The sequence below is a fragment of the Staurois parvus genome, unplaced genomic scaffold (genome assembly GCF_062004578.1).
Source record: "Staurois parvus isolate SC_StPar_1 unplaced genomic scaffold, SC_StPar_1.0 ptg000061l, whole genome shotgun sequence".
NCBI lineage: Eukaryota > Metazoa > Chordata > Amphibia > Anura > Ranidae > Staurois > Staurois parvus.
In genome coordinates, this window is record NW_028317857.1 from 2,202,508 (window position 1) to 2,219,251 (window position 16,744).

The window sequence follows — 16,744 nt, forward strand, 5'->3', positions numbered from 1 at the left end:
GGGCAGAAGGGTGTGCTTATCTAAGAAACTCCTCCTCAAGACTCCTGGACAGGGGCGGACTGATAACTCATGGGGCCCCCCGGGCAATAGGGGATCATGGAGCCCCTGTGTCCTCGCCCACACCCAAAAAAGCCTATGAAAAAGCCAATGAAAGGTACCAGGGGCATCTCATGGGGCCCCCTACTGATCACGTGCCCTCAGGTAGTGCCCGAGTGCTCAAATGGTCAGTCTGCCCCTGCTCCTGGGATGTATGACATAATTTGCCAAGGCATGGAAACTAGGAAGTAACTAAAGAAATGTAAAAAAAAAACAGTTTAAAACAAGTAAATATGATATACTTTTCTATGCATTTACTAATGCTAGCAGCATAAGGATTAAAAATAGTCCACGTTGACTGAGAGAGTGAAGTTCCACTTTAAATCCCCTTTCTTCCCCATTCTGATGCTCAGTTTGAACTTCAGCAAGCCGTCTTCACCATGTCTAGATGCCTAAATGCATTGAGTTTCTGCCATGTGATTGGCTGAGTAGCAATTTGTTACCAAGCAATTGAACAGGTGTACCTAATAAAGTGGCCAGTGTATTTAGAAATATTATTCTTGATCTGGTTGAATTTTGAGAGAAAGTAGTTACAAAAGTAACAGGATTGTTTCCAGTGATTTTAGAAACAACTCTCCTATTTGTATTACCAAGTAGAGTTGTTCTGTCCTTTTTGGAGGCCATATGGATGGCCCTATTAACGTGCCATTCCCTATAGCCCCGTTTTTTTCAATCTCGAAGTAATGATGTCACACTCTCGTAAAAAGCTGTTTGTGTCATTACCATTGTGCAGAGCAGGTAAGTATAACATGTTTGTTATATAAAAAAAAAACGAAATTGTTGCAAAATTGGTGGAAATACACCGTAAGCAGGAGAATTTAGACTAAGGCCCCTTTCATATGGGGTGCATTCTGTTGCGATCGGCAGTGGATCTGTGAGTTGGCCCCCATTGATCAGGGCAGAGCGGACTGATGACAGGTCCGTGTCCGCTCCTTTTCTGCAGGGGGGACATGGAGAGAGCCCACTCTGCTCTATGGGTGGCCGGAGTAAATGGACCCCTGTGTCTGTTTATACACAACTGCTCTCCGATCCCCGTAAATGGAAGACAATGGATCCCCTTCCATTTTTTTTCTTTCAGTAGACTGGATCGGATGGGAGGTAGGCAGATATGAACGGATACAAGTCCATTTACACCTGCCTATTAATAGGAATGCATGGATCTTCTGATCAGATCTAGATTAAACAAGAAGAATTTAGATTAAACCAGAGAATTTATATTAAACCAGGAGAATTTATATTAAACCAGAAGAATTTATATTAAACCAGAAGGATTTAGACTAAACCAGGAGAATTTATATTAAACCAGAAGAATCTGGAATAATCCAGGAGATTTTAACCTAAACCAGGAGAATTTAGATGAAGCTCTTTACGCCGACAGTACGCAAATATGTGGCTTCTCGGTGGCTGGGCCTTGATGCCGAGTAGCCGCATATTTGCATACCATTTGTGAACAAACATGTGCTGAGAGTGTGCGCCCTGCGTGCTCCCAGCACGTGTCAGCGTCCCACGGAAAGGTCCCGATCTCCCCTTGCGATTGGGACCTTTCCGATCATGTGACTGCCGTGACGCCGGTGTCAGAAACCCCTTAAAGGGCTGGGAGAAGCAGGAATGAAGGGGTTAAACAAGGAGAATTTAGACTAAACCAGGAGAATTTGGATTAAACCAGAAGAATTTAGACTAAACCAGGAGAATTTAGATTAAACAAGAAGAATCTGGATTAATCCAGGAGAATTTAGCATAGACCAGGAGAATTTGGATTAAACAAAGAGAATTTAGACTAAACTAGGAGAATTTAGAATAAACCAGGAGAATGTAGATTGAACCAGGAGAATTTAGACTAAACCAGGAGAATTTAGACTAAACCAGGAGAATCTGGATTAAACCAAGAGAATTTAGATTAAACTGGGATAATTTAGACTAAACCAGGACAATTTGGACTAAACCTATACAATTTAGGCTAAACCAGTAGAATTTAGATTGAACCAGGAGAATTTAGATTAAACCAAGAGCATTTGGACTAAACCTGTAGAATTTAGGTTAAACCAGGATAATTTAGATTAAACCAAGAGAATTTAGATTGAACCAGGAGAATTTGGACTAAACCAGAAGAATTTAGAAAACAAGAGGAGAATTTACACTAAAGGGAAAATTTTGATTAAACCAGGAGAATTTAGACTAAACCAGGAGAATTTGGATTAAACCAGGAAAATTTAAACTAAACCAGGAGAATTTGGATTAAGCCAAGAAAATTTAGATTAAAATGGGAGAATTTAGACTAAACCAGGATAATTTGGACTAAACCTGTACAATTTAGGCTAAACCAGGAGAATTTAGATTGAACCAGGAGAATTTAGATTCAACCAGGAGAATTTAGATTAAACCAGGAGCATTTGGACTAAACCTGTACAATTTAGGTTAAACCAGGAGAATTTAGATTAAACCAGGAGAATTTGGATTGAACCAGGAGAATTTGGATTGAACCAGGAGAATTTAGATTGAACCAGGAGAATTTAGATTAAACCAGGAGCATTTGGACTAAACCTGTAGAATTTAGGCTAAACCAGGATAATTTAGATTAAACCAGGTGAATTTAGATTGAACCAGGAGAATTTGGACTAAACCAGGAGAATTTAGAAAACAAGAGGAGAATTTACACTAAAAGGAGAATTTAGACTAAACCAGGAGAATTTGGATTAAACCAGGAAAATTTAGCCTAAACCAGGAGAATTTAAACTAAACCAGGAGAATTTAGACTAAACCAAGGAATTTGGATTAAGCCAAGAGAATTTAGATTAAACTGGGAGAATTTAGATTAAACCAGGATAATGTGGACTAAACCTGTACAATTTAGGCTAAACCAGGAGAATTTAGATTAAACCAGGAGAATTTGGATTGAACCAGGAGAATTTAGACTAAACCAAGATAATTTAGATTGAACAAGGAGACTTTAGACTAAACCAGGAGAATTTGGATTGAACCAGGAGCATTTAGATTAAACCAGGAGAATTTGGATTGAACCAGGAGAATTTAGACTAAACCAGGAGAATTTGGATTGAACCAGGAGAATTTAGATTAAACCAGGAGAATTTAGATTAAACCAGGAGCATTTGGACTAAACCTGTACAATTTAGGCTAAACCAGGAGAATTTGGATTGAACAAGGAGACTTTAGACGAAACCAGGAGAATTTGGATTGAACAAGGAGACTTTAGACTAAACCAGGAGAATTTGGATTGAACCAGGAGAATTTAGATTAAACCAGGAGAATTCGGATTTAACCAGGAGAATTTAGATTGAACCAGGGGAATTTAGATTAAACCAGGAGAATTTAGATTGAACCAGGAGAATTTAGATTGAACCAGGAGAATTTAGACTAAACCAGGAGAATTTAAATTGAACCAGGAGAATTTAGATTGAACCAGGAGAATTTAGACCGGCTGCATTTGTTGTTTCCTTCTATGACTTATTCTTTCCGGAGGTTTGTCCATCTTCCTTTAATGCCTCTATGAGAAGAAAAGCCATCACCTCAAACACCTAAGCAGTTGATTCCACCCCGGGGCGTTTGTTTCCTCTTGCATTTGTTGTATTTTCCATTTGTTGTAGGTTCTGCCTCTGCCTTCACTTCCCCTGTGTGTGTTTGTGTGTGGAAAGGCGATGATGAAGTGTCAGGGGAGGCTGCAGCCATGAGGCCCTCCCCACCTGGTTACGTGTCTGGCAGGTGGGCTGAGGCTCTGGCAGAGGATGCTGAATAGACACGGCGATGGGTTTGGCAGCGGCGGCTCCTGTCACATTTGTGTCACTCAGCTGCCTGGGGAAGGAGGAGAGGAGGGAGGGAAATGGAGCCCCTCCTCGCCAACTCAATCCTCACACTTCTAGCCATCTAATAAATTCGACTTTGTAAAGACTTCAGTGGGATGCGTTACCCATGAAGGAGGCCTCTGCTGGTTACACCTATCCTAGCCTATCCTATCTGTGACAGAGCATCCTGGAGGCTGAAATAAATACACTTCTATCTAGTATTTGCAATGCTGTGTTTGCAGTTTGCTCTTTGCAGAACAAACACGTCTACATTGAAATTACCCTCCTGCCTCTGATTTATTTAAGCACAGGAGAAATGATCTGAGAAGTACAAAGAATGGTATGCATCCCAGATCAAGTTCTTTGGGCAAATCGGTATTCAGGCAGGAGGGGGCAACTGCGGCCCTCCAACTCCGCGGAACTAAAAGTCCCATCATGCCTCTGGCTGTCATGTTTGTAATTGTCTATCTTGCAATGCCTCATGGGACATGTAGTTCCACAAACAGCTGGAAGGCTGCAGTTGCCCACCTCTGCGTTAAGGGCTCATTCACATGGGTGGTCAGGCGCTTGACCAGTGATTTTACCACCCCATTTACTTGTGTTTGCAGTAGTTTACGTACATTTTATATATTTTGACATGTGTTCAGAGTATATAATCTGCCCCTGGATGCACAGAATTCTATTTTCTCTAAAAGCAGGTATGATGAATGTGCCTAAAGGTGCATTGGGGTTGATTTGCTAAAGACAAATAGATGGTGCATTTTGCAAGTGCAGTTGCTCCAGAGCTTAGTAAATGAGGTAAAACGTCACTTTGCAAAGAATACTCAATCACCTGCAAGAAAAATGTAACCACCTCCCATCCGGCCGTCGTATATAAACAGCCGAACGGTGGCAGTGCAGGGTCGGGTGGCCATTTATAAACAGCCTCCACGCACCCTGCTTGTGCACGCTGCCTGGGAGCGCGCAGCACCGCGATCCAGTGCACCAATCGTCGGACGGGACCTCTGTACGAGGTCCCGATCATGTGCTCACTGATTGACCAATCAGTAATCACACGCAGAGTAGTAAGCAAGATGTCACTTGTGACATCATTGCTTACTACGTGTGAAATCTGTGAATGATCACAGAGGTCACATGGTAAAAGGCTATTCACAACAGCCTTGTACCATGTGACAAGTTGTGACCAATCACAGCTCACTCAGTAGTTCTCAATGGCTGCAAGAATGCAGCTAGAGAGAAGGAAAAAGTATTGCTTTTACATCCTTTATGGGTGTAAAAGCAATCAGTGTAAAAAAAAAAAAATCTTCATCACCCCCCAAAAGTAGTACAGTGTCACCATGGTGACACTGCACTGCTAGCGTGACAGTATGTAAAATAAATAAATAAATTAATTTAAAAAGTTAATATTAAAAAAAATTTAAAACAAATGTTTAAAAATTATAATTTTTGGTTATAAACTAATTTGGGTTATTTTTTTTTTACTAAAAATATAACGGGATACATTTTGGCCAAGATTTATAATGAAATACTATTTATTTGCAAAATTGTATAAGAAAAACATATTTTTTCAAAATTTTTGGACTTTTTAATTTACATAGCAAAAAAACAATAAAAATCCCAGTGGTGGATAAATACCACCAAAATAAAGCTTTATCTGTCTCGAAAAAATGCTAAAAAATTCATATGGGTACAGTGTTGCATGACCATGCAATTGTCATTCAAAGTGTGGTAGCACTGAAAACTGAAAATTGGCCTGGACAGGAAGGGGGCAAAAGTGTCCGGACTGGAAGTGGTTAAAAAAAAACATATTTGCTTGCATATGATTGGATGATGGAAGTCAGCTGAGCTTCTCCTCATTTACTAATGAGCAACTTTACGTGCAAAGTGCACAGTCTATTTGTCTTTAGTAAATCAAATCCATTGTGAATTATACCATTTAGGACAGTTGCACACGAGGCATCTAGTCCCAGTGCTTGAAACCTTGGCGTGTTAATGTGCTCAGGAGGCACAGGTGCAGGTATTCTGCATTCCAGGTGTAGGCAGGCTGTAGACAGTTGCCTACAAGAAGAATGTATCATGTTAGTGAGCCAGCTAGTCTGCCCAGGTTAGGAAAGTGTTAATGTTATTTCTGCTGGCACATGGGCTTTCTGCAGGGCTCTGCCTTCCTCTCTGTATCATATAAAAAGGGGGAAGGCTCTGCCCAGATGAGACCTGCCACATGGGAAGAAGCAGGAGGCTCACAGATAAGGATATAAACCTTTATGCCTGGAGGGAGAGATAAGCCTGTACTAGAAGGTGCTGTGGGGCTGCTGCACCTTTTAGTTCCACAACAGACTGCAGCTCTGCCGAGTATGGACTTCTGCCAGTTAATGGACTTTCTCTTCTCAAAGGTATGCCTGGGCAGCCACTAAACAGTCAGGGTTAGGATGTTCTGGACTTTGTTTGCACTTTATTATGTTACTCTGCAAGACTTTAAGTAAAACTTATTAACCCCTTCACGCTGGTGCCTTCTGGCCCTTTAAGGGGTTTCGGACGCTGGGAGGCAGGGCGGGGTTTAGGGTCATGTGACCGCCGTGATCGGCAGTCACATGATGGGAAAGGTCCCAATCGCAAGGATAGAATGGGACCTTTCCGTGGGACCTCGACACATGCGCGAGCTCTCAGCACGTTGGTTTACAAATGTACGCAAATACGCGGGCGCTCGGCTACAAGACACAGCCGCAGAGCATACGCTTGGCGTGTAGAGGTTAACTGTGTTGAGCCTGATCTGAAGTTACTGAAAGGGGTGTATGAGTGTCATATTGTAGATATGCTAAAGCACTAGAAGGGTACCTTGGTAAGGCGGGGTGTCCTTTGGTAGTGAGGGGGTCAGTGTTTTCACTCCCTCCCTAGTGATCTGTCTCCTAGAGCAGCCGGGAGCAGACCAGCGTTAAGGAGGTCCTCAGCCTGACTGTCAGGTATGGAAGAGTTAATATAGCACACGCATAAGATCCATGCTATGTGTCTGACGAGATCTCACTCTGTTACTGGGAGGTAACAGAGGTATGCTGGCTGGTGGAGGTGGTGCGTGTAAGGGATTTCCGGCAAGAAGAATCGCGATTGGGAATGCGCATGCGCATAGGAATTACCGCAGAAGAATTGCCGGTTTTGCGCATGTGTGAAGGAATGCGCGATCGCGCACACGCACTTGCACACGCACGGCGAAGATTGGCGCCAGACGGCCCATTTAAGGAGTGCCTCTACTCATGTTCAGTGCTGACTGGTCTTCAGCTCCCCCCATGTCCTGCTTGTTCCTGTACGATTCCTCTGTTATCAACCCGGCTTGTTCCTGACCCGACTTCGATTACTCTCCTGATACTGGTTCCTGACTTCGACTCTGCTCCTGACTTTGGCTTTTCCTTCTGATTCTGTACCGCGCTGTCCGACTGTTGATGACCCTGGCTATCCCATGACTCTGCTCCAGTCTCTTGTCCTCACTACCTACCTTGCTCTGCTGCACGCCTGGCAATCCACAAAACCTGCTCTGCCTATTACTACGGTGTCCAAATCTAAGGATCATCCGCCTTCCAAGGTTATCATCTGCAAGAGCTGCAAACAACAACCACTGGCGCTCTTGTCCCCCTGGTCCCTAGACTCCTCTGTTCCAACATCAGCGGGGTCAGGGCTAGTGACACAAATGAGGCCGACCTCGTCAATTCAGTCTCCCATCAGGTACGTGACAGTGCGGCTCTACCCACCACTCCAAATGCGACACTTAATAGTCACTGTATGTAGAGCCATGGGGCAACACTTTATCAGGACCTCATCTTCGTTCTGCATGCAGTATTAGCTCACCTCTAAGTCGGGGGACCACCTTAATATTAGACTGTTCACATGACCGCAGTTCCCACCTGGTCCCAGACATTGGTAAGCGCGCCCTCGGATAAATGTACCCCTAGTGCATGGGCGCTGTAGGCCCCACCCACACTGCCTGGTGTAGCCCAAGAACCTGGGGGGCTTACAGGCACGAGGAACATCCATCACACCAACGTCCACATGGACATCCATCCTAAATGTGAATAACATTTGGTACAGCATTCAGCCACAGAGTATTTTAGCCTGCTGAGAAAAAGGAGAGAAGCGCCTCTAAGTGCAATAAGTCTTTTAATTCAAGTCTAAATGTAGAAACACTCACATGTGTGAAGTAATCATAAGCATAAAAACCGTGGTTAACAATAGTTAACGGTGGGGTGGTAACCCGGGTGAAGAGCCGTCATCTTACTGCGATGCTTGAAAAAGGAGTGCACTTTCGCCTTCCACGGCCAGTGCATGCTCCGAAACGCGTTGCAGTGCACCCTGGGATCTGACGTCATCACGGCCACGCCGGCGCTACGTTCCAGCGTGCGTTCCATCCGGCTCTGAGGGAGGACGTGCATGCAGGCCGGCCTCACCGCTGTTCCCCCTCCAGCCACCACGCTGTTCCAGCCGAGAGCTGACCTCCCCACATCGCAGTAAGATGACGGCTCTTCACCCGGGTTACCACCCCACCGTTAACTATTGTTAACCACGGTTTTTATGCTTATGATTACTTCACACATGTGAGTGTTTCTACATTTAGACTTGAATTAAAAGACTTATTGCACTTAGAGGCACTTCTCTCCTTTTTCTCATCTACAGAAGTTGCTACAGCTTATTTGGAAGCCTTGCCCTCAGTGCCACACGGAATCCTATGCTCTTCATACAGTAGCCACTAATACCACCATCACCCCATACTACCATTTCCCAGGACTTTGCAGTGTTTGCGCTGTTACAACCCTTCATTTTTTCTGAATTATTTTAGCCTGCTGGGCTGGATGCTGCACCTATGCCTTCTAGGCACATTAAAATGCCAGGATCGGACACAAAGGGGCTAGACAAATCATTACATGCCCATGTCCTCCAAACACGTATATGTCACTGCCAGTGCAACTGAGACCTTACTGTCCCCGTGAAGATGTTTGATAGTGGTAGGGCCCCTGGCAGCTAAGTTGTGCCAGCGTCTATTCTACAAGACTGTAGAGGAATAGAGGTACCTTCCTTTAGTGCCCACTGTGTGCCAGCCAAAGTTCACCTTTTAAAGCTTTATCAGCGGCACTGCAGAGCTGTTTAGCTGCAATATTCTGCACCACCCTGTGCCAGCTTCAATACTTACAAAGGGATGCAGCATTATTTTAAACTCACCAAAATAGTGAAATGACAATCATTTAGAAATTCCCCGAATCACGCCAGCATTGCCTCACTTCATCAGAGATTTGTCCAGGGCACACATGGGTACCTGTCATGGTTAGATGGGGGAAACCATCTTACCTTGTTCTGACTGCTGCCAGGAAAGGCTGGAACTTGTACAACACAAATTGACTGAATGGTGATCAAACGGGATCATAAACAGAGCTAAAAAAACACAGCACTGTGCGTGCAGAATTGAACAAATGTCCACCAGATCAGGGAAAATAGAGGAAAAAGACGAATCGACTGTATGTGTCCCCAGCTTCTGTCTGATATATCTCAATGTCTTAGTGGACTCCCAGCTCCAAAAATAATCTATCCTGAGGACCGTACGCTGGTAATACATGAATATGTGTGTGCAGCCTATTGTATTAGGGTGTGCACCCCAAAGCTCAAACACACATGCGTATCTTATTGATCTCCCTGCCTGCAGATTCAGAGTGAAAGAGAAATGCTTACTCCTCTTCAGGGGCGGACTGACAACTCATGGGGCCCCCGGGCAATACGGGATCATGGGGCCCCTGTGTCCTTGCCCAAACTCAAAAAAGCCTATGAAAAAGGTACCAGGGGCATCTCATGGGGCCCCCTACTGACCCCGGGCCCTCGGGCAGTGCCCAAGTTTCCAAATGGTCAGTCCACCCCTGCTCCTCTTATAAGGAGAGCCACACAGTAGGAGATCTATCCCGTCTCCTCACTGGCACACAGAGAAATACTGCTAATGCACACGGGGTGATTAGGGTGTGTCCAGTCACAACGGCGCACCCTGTGCACATGCCTATGAACACATGTAATGATTGTGTTCAGGAAATCATGGCTTTTATTTTACATACAGTTGCAAGAAAAAGTATGTGAACCCCTTGGGATTACGTGGAGTTTTGCATGAATTGGGCATAAAATGTGCTCTGAACATCATCTAAGTCACAACAATAGAAGAACACAGTCTGCTGAACATAATACTACACAAATGTTGCCATGTTGCCATGGTTTAATTACACATAACATGTAAACATTCACAGTGCAGGGAGGAAAAAGTATGTGAGGCCCTACCTTAATGACTTCTCCCAGAGCTAATTGGAGCCAGGAGTGAGCCAACCTTGACTCCAATCAGTGTGATGATATTGGATGTGTTGCTGACAGCTGTCCTGCCCTTAAAAAACACACACCTGTTTTGGGTTTACTGGTTTCAAGAAGCACTGTCTGATGTGAACCATGACTCGCAGAAAAGAGCTTTCAGAAGACCTACAATCAAGAATTGTTGACTTGCATGAAGCTGGAAAGGGTTACAAAAGTATCTCCAAAAGCCTTGATGTTCATGTGCCCACAGTAAGACAGACTGTCTACAAAAGGAGAAAGTTTAGCACTGTTGCTACTCTCCCTAGGCGTGGTCATCCTGTAAAAATGACTGCAAGAGCACAGCGCAGAATGCTGCATGAGGTAAAGAAGAATCCCAGAGTGTCAGCTAAAGACCTACAGAAATCTCTGGCACATGCTAACATTTTTGTTGACACATCTACAATAAGGAAAACATTAAACAAGAATGGAGTACATGGGAGGACACCACGGGGGAAGCCATTGCTGTCCAAAAAGAATATTGTAGCACGTTTGAAGTTTGCAAAAGAGCACCTGGATGTTCCACAGCACTACTGGCAAAATATACTGTGGACAGATGAAACCAAGATTGAGTTGTTTGGGAAGAACACACAACACTATGTGTGGAGAAAAAAAGGCACAGCACACCAACATCAAAACCTCATCCCCACTGTAAAACATGGCGGAGGAAGCATCATGGTTTGGGGCTGCTTTGCTGCCTCAGGGCCTGGACGGATTGTTGTCGTTGATGGGAAAATGAATTCCAGAGTTTTTCAAGACATTTTGCAGGAAAACGTACGACCATCTGTCCGCCAACGGAAGCTCCGCAGAGGATGGGTGATGCAACAGGACAATGACCCAAAGCATACAAGTAATTCAACAAAACAATGGCTGCAACAGCACAGAATACGCCTTCTGGAGTGGCCCAGTCAGAGTCCTGACCTCAACCTGATTGAAATGCTGTGGCATGACCTTAAGAGATGCCATTCGCACCAGACATCCCAAGAATATTGTTACACTGAAACAGTTTTGTGAAGAGGAGTGGTCCAAAATTACTCCAGATCGTTGTGCAGGTCTGATCTGCAACTACAGGAAACGTTTGGTTGAGGTTATTGCTGCCAAAGGAGGGTCAACCAGTTATTAAGTCCAAAGGTTCACATATTTTTTCCTCCCTGCACTATGAATGTTTACATGTTATGTGCAATTAAACCATGGCAACATCTAATGTTTGTGTAGTATTATGTTCAGCAGACTGTGTTCTTCTATTGTTGTGACTTAGATGACGTTCAGAGCACATTTTATGCCCAATTCATGCCAAACGCAACGTAATCCCAAGGGGTTCACATACTTTTTCTTGCAACTGTATTTGTATTTTCACCATATGTATATACAGACCGATCTGACAGTGGAAAGAGTCTCATTATACCACTCATAAAGCAATTGTTCAGATGAAAGAAACTGATCACACGGTGTGCTGAGCGATCACTAACAATCTCAATGCAGTACGATCGATCTTTCTTCACAATCAAATAATACCAAATCCTTCTGTTCTTTGGTGATTTCATCTGTAATTGATTTCCTACTGTGACATGTATGGCCAGCATAACATTGTGATAACAGTCCTTATTTATATGGCTAGCAATAACAAATATTCCTGGAGCCACTCAGGCACCCCTGACAGTGTTAGGGTTTGTGTACACTAGCGTCAAACTCTAAAGAGCGATCCACAGCGGATCAGTTTGCAGAGGGCATTTTACAGGTGGCTAGGAGGCTTTATGTCACCTCCTCACTGCCTGTTTTAAACTTGAATGCCTGAACCACCACAACTGTGGCACCGCCCCATTCACTTGGATGGGTTGCGATTGACAGTGGTACTGCCGACCAAATCTGCAGGAGGTATAAATGTTGCTGTGGCCATAAACCAGATGTAGCATGTGAAGATATATTCCACTTCAGTCCAGCAACGTGGCGCCCCAAAGCTCCATGGCCCCTGACATCTTCAGTTGGCTGTCTTCCAAATACCACACACCAGGCCAAGATGACGTCACTCCCACACATGCATGGAAGTTCAATCAGCACGGCATTGGCGCATTCGTACAATGAACTGCGCGTGCACAGCTCACCATACAGGGGTGGACAGGCAGGTAGGTAACTGTAATGCAAAAGAGACACAGCATACCTCTGCTGCTTTAAAAATCCTGCTTGTTTGCCCACTTTTAATATTTAGTTTCACTTTAAGGGTGATGGTCAAGGCATAGTAAAAGGGCAGCTCAACTGCATATTTTTACTGCCCCTGAGCCCAGATGTAATATAGGCCCAATGTTGCCCAGGCATGCAATGATTTTCCATGCTGTAGCATGAACTGAAAACAGTTTCAACTTTCTGAACCATCCAATCCAATCCTGTGCTCGGCCCCACATTCACATTTGAGCGAGTGTTTTCAGCCAACTTTTTCCTGGTGTGTTTTTACAGGCATTCTTTGGGCATTTTCAGGCTTGAGGGGCAATGAAGGGCTAGTTACTGACAGGTGAGGCAAGGAATTGCAGAAAGAAATGCTCATTACGTGTGTATATCAGGCACTCCCACTGAAGTCTATACTTTCCAGAAATGCGTGACTCTGCCGCGAAGAGGCTCATGTACTTCTTCAAGCCTAAGGCTGGTTTCACATCTATGCGTTTTCCGCTGCGTTTACTGAAATGCATAGAAGTTCAGTTAACATGATTTCTTATGGGACAGGTTCACATCTACGCGTTTTCTGGAAATGGTCAGGGACTTTTTTAAATGCAAAACGCTGCATTTTTGGTGCTTTATACTTCAATGGAGATGCTGGAGAAAAGCTTGTTGTGCATTTTTTATGTGTTTTATTCTGCCTAGCAACAAGTTGAAAAAAAGAAAGCAAAATGCATCAAAAACGCATGTGCAAAAATGCAAAACGCACCGCAAAAAAAGGATCAAATGTAAACTGCATGGGCGTGAACCTAGCCTAAAGCAGAGCGAAACCCATGCATTTAACTATTTCCAACATAGTACCATTAACCTCCCTGGCGGTCTGATTCTGTCAGTATTTCTGTGCTCAAAGCGGTACATTTTTTTGCATGGAAATATGTAGTTTTTTTATTGTAGGCCTGTAATTTTTAGGAATAACTCACTGAAATCTGTCTGAACAAGAGTCTAGTAAACATTCCGGGTATGACAAAATTTGAAACACGAAATCATAAATTATAATTTAATAAATAATCATAAAAAAATAATATAATACATTTAATTAAATAATATAATCAAACCAAAAACACTGAAATTTTAAATATAGCGCCAAGTTCGCACATCACTGAGTTCAGTCGCAGAATCGTTTTCAGTGTCTGATGACGAATTTCCCCACGAATCATTATCACTCAATTCTGCAAGTAGTTCAAATTTACTATCGCTGTTCTCTAGCTGGTCTAAAACCGCTTTTGACCTAAAGGGACGCTTTTTGGACGCCATGGACATTTCTCAGTTTCCAGGCAGAAAGAACAGTAAAAATGCAGGCAGGGCACAGGACAAAGCACTCGGGACAAAATGTATGTGAAATGGTTTGATACAGTAATGTAATACTATGTGATTTTAGTGAATTCAGTGAATGTCACTTCTACAATTTTCAAATTTCCCGCCAGTTCCATCCCCGTACGTCCTGACATCGCAGGGAACGGAACCCGGAAGACAGATGCCGGCATCGGCCGGAGGACATTGCCGGGGACACTGCAGGAGGGACATCGCAGGAGCGCAGGACAAGGTAAGTGAAGAATAGATCCTGGAGCAGCGCCACAAGGTATTCCCGAGTGTAGTTTGGGGTTACCGCTTGTGGTGCTGAAACTTTACCCCGAGCTACACTCGGGAATACCGCCAGGGAGGTTAAAGGCATGCTGTGAGTGATAACTGTCGCAGTTGCTTGTGCTCTCAACTAAAGTGTCAAGCCATCAAATGGCTGCTGTCATAACTGATGACGTGTGCAGCACCAGGGCAACTGCAGAGCCTAATGGTGTCCATACACTCGTTTTTTTTTATCCAATCGATCTGTGATTTGATCAAAACAATCAAATCAGCAAAAAATTGAATAGCCATAACTTCACTGCTGATTGGTTTAGACTTGCTTGGATGCAATCAAACTGAGTGAACTGGGCAGGGCAGAAAATGATCGATCCTTATGCATTGATTGGCAGCACCGAGATACCTTGTTCATATATACAATCGTATTCTGAGATTACATGGTGGAACATGAGATGTGACTGACAACTCATGATAGTAAGTGATGAATGCACCTTAACCGCTTCCATACCGGGCACTTTTACACCTTCCTGCCCAGGCCAGTTTTCAGGTTTCAGCGCTCTCACACTTTGAATGACAATTGCGCGGTCATACAACATTGTACCCAAACTAAAATGTTATCATTTTCTTCACACAACTAGAGCTTTCTTTTGGTGGTATTTAATCACCGCTGGGGTTTTTATTGTTTGCTAAATTAACAAAAAAAGACCAAAACGTTTGAAAAAAAAAAGTTTTTCTTTGTTTCTGTTATAAAAGTTTGCAAATAAATAATTGTTCTTCATAAATTTAGGCCAAGATGTATTCTGCTACATGTCTTTGGTGAAAATAACCCAAATTAGGATGTATTTTTTAGTTTGTTCAGAGTTTGTTTAGAGTTCACAAACTATGGTATAGATCTGAATATTGATCAATTCTGAAGTACTGACAGCCAATCTAATTTCTTGAGGCCCAAGAATGTCAGAACAGTACAGATATCCCCCAAATGACCCCTTTTTGCAGAGTAGACAGTCCGACGTATTTCATAACAGGCATGGCGAGTTTTTTGAAGTTGTAATTCTTTTGTCATAATTTTTCGGAAAATGAAGAAATAAAAAAAAATATTTTCACAATTTTTTTTTTACATACTGTCACCAGTGCAGTGCAGTGTCATCATATAACTGGCATGGCGGTGATCAGGGACACTGACTGGCGACAGTACAAAAAAAAATTGATAATTTTTTTTTATTTTTTAATTATTTTTTATTAAAATGTTTCTCTTTTTTTAAGATTTTTTTTCATATTTCACTATGACCAAAGTAGTACAATGTTACCATAGTAACAATGTACTACTTAAGGGAAGTAATCAGTATTTTTTTTTTTTTACACAATTTGCTTATAGCAAAGAATTACTTATAAGCAAGCATTTACCTGAATGACATCGATTCATTCGTTTTTTTTTTTTGTGCTTAGCTGTGATTTGGCCACAGCTAATCACATGACACAGCTGGGCTATGATTGGCCCAGCTTGTGCATGTGATCGCTGTGACCATTCACAGCTAGACACACTTGTATACAATTGATGGCATGAATGAAGCCATCCATTGTATACAACTGTCATGTGACCTGCTGTGATTGGTCACAGCAGGTCACATGGTACTGGCAACGGGACCGGTACACAGATCTGTCATCGGCTGTGTCCGAGGTACACGGCTGGTGCTCTGCGGGCAGGTAAACTGCGCATGCCTGATAGGATGCCATATGGCGTCCACCCGGAGGGACGAGGTGCTCACGCGGCCGCCATCTGGCCATAGGCAGGGCAGGAACCGGTTAAAGTGGATGTAAACACTTACATATACCCAGTGAAGTGACTGGCCTCGGGTGATACACAGAGATGTAACAAATTCTACATAAGTTGTACCTGTTTATCTATAGCTGTCTGCCCCCGTACATCCATTCAAAGTGCAGAGTTTACACAGGATCTCCCAGCTCTGAAAGCAGGGGGCGGGGAGATAAAGTTACACTCAATGAGGAGAGCTCTGAGAGGTGATTGGAGGGAAGGGACACACCTCCCTTCACACAGCACACAGGAATGGAGCTGAGGCTGTCAATCTGCTGGAGGTTCCTCCTCCGTCACCATTACTAACTAAAACTATAGGGTGCAAAATCTGGGTCAGCTGTGCATGGTAGCCAATCAGCTTCTAACTCCAGCTTGTTCAATTAAACTTTGACAATAAAACCTGGAAGATGATTGGTTTCTATGCAGAGCTGCACCAAATTTTGCACTACTACAGGGCGTCACGGCTGCGCAAGATCACGTATATATACGTAATTTGCATTTCCGAGTAGGGGGCGTGCGTGCCCATGCACGCGCAACGAGTGCCGCTGTTTACTGCTGGGGATGTCAATCACCGGGTCCCGGCTAGCTATTCCCTCGGTGCTCATCAGCAAGGCTGAGAGGGGAAAGACCTGTGTGTAAACATTACAGATCTCTCTCCTGTCAGCATAGACATGCTGCTTTGTATCTCTCTGCACAGCAAAGATACAAAGCAGCATGTCTCCCAAATAAAACACAGCACACAATGTAAAACACACACAGTTAACCCTTTGATCGCCTCAGATGTTAATCCCTTCATGCTTTTTTATTAGCACCGATCACTGTATTAGTGTCCCAGGGAATGTCAGTGGCCTTTAGTCAGTTCCCCCCCCCCCCCCCCACTCCAGTGTCAGAATGCATG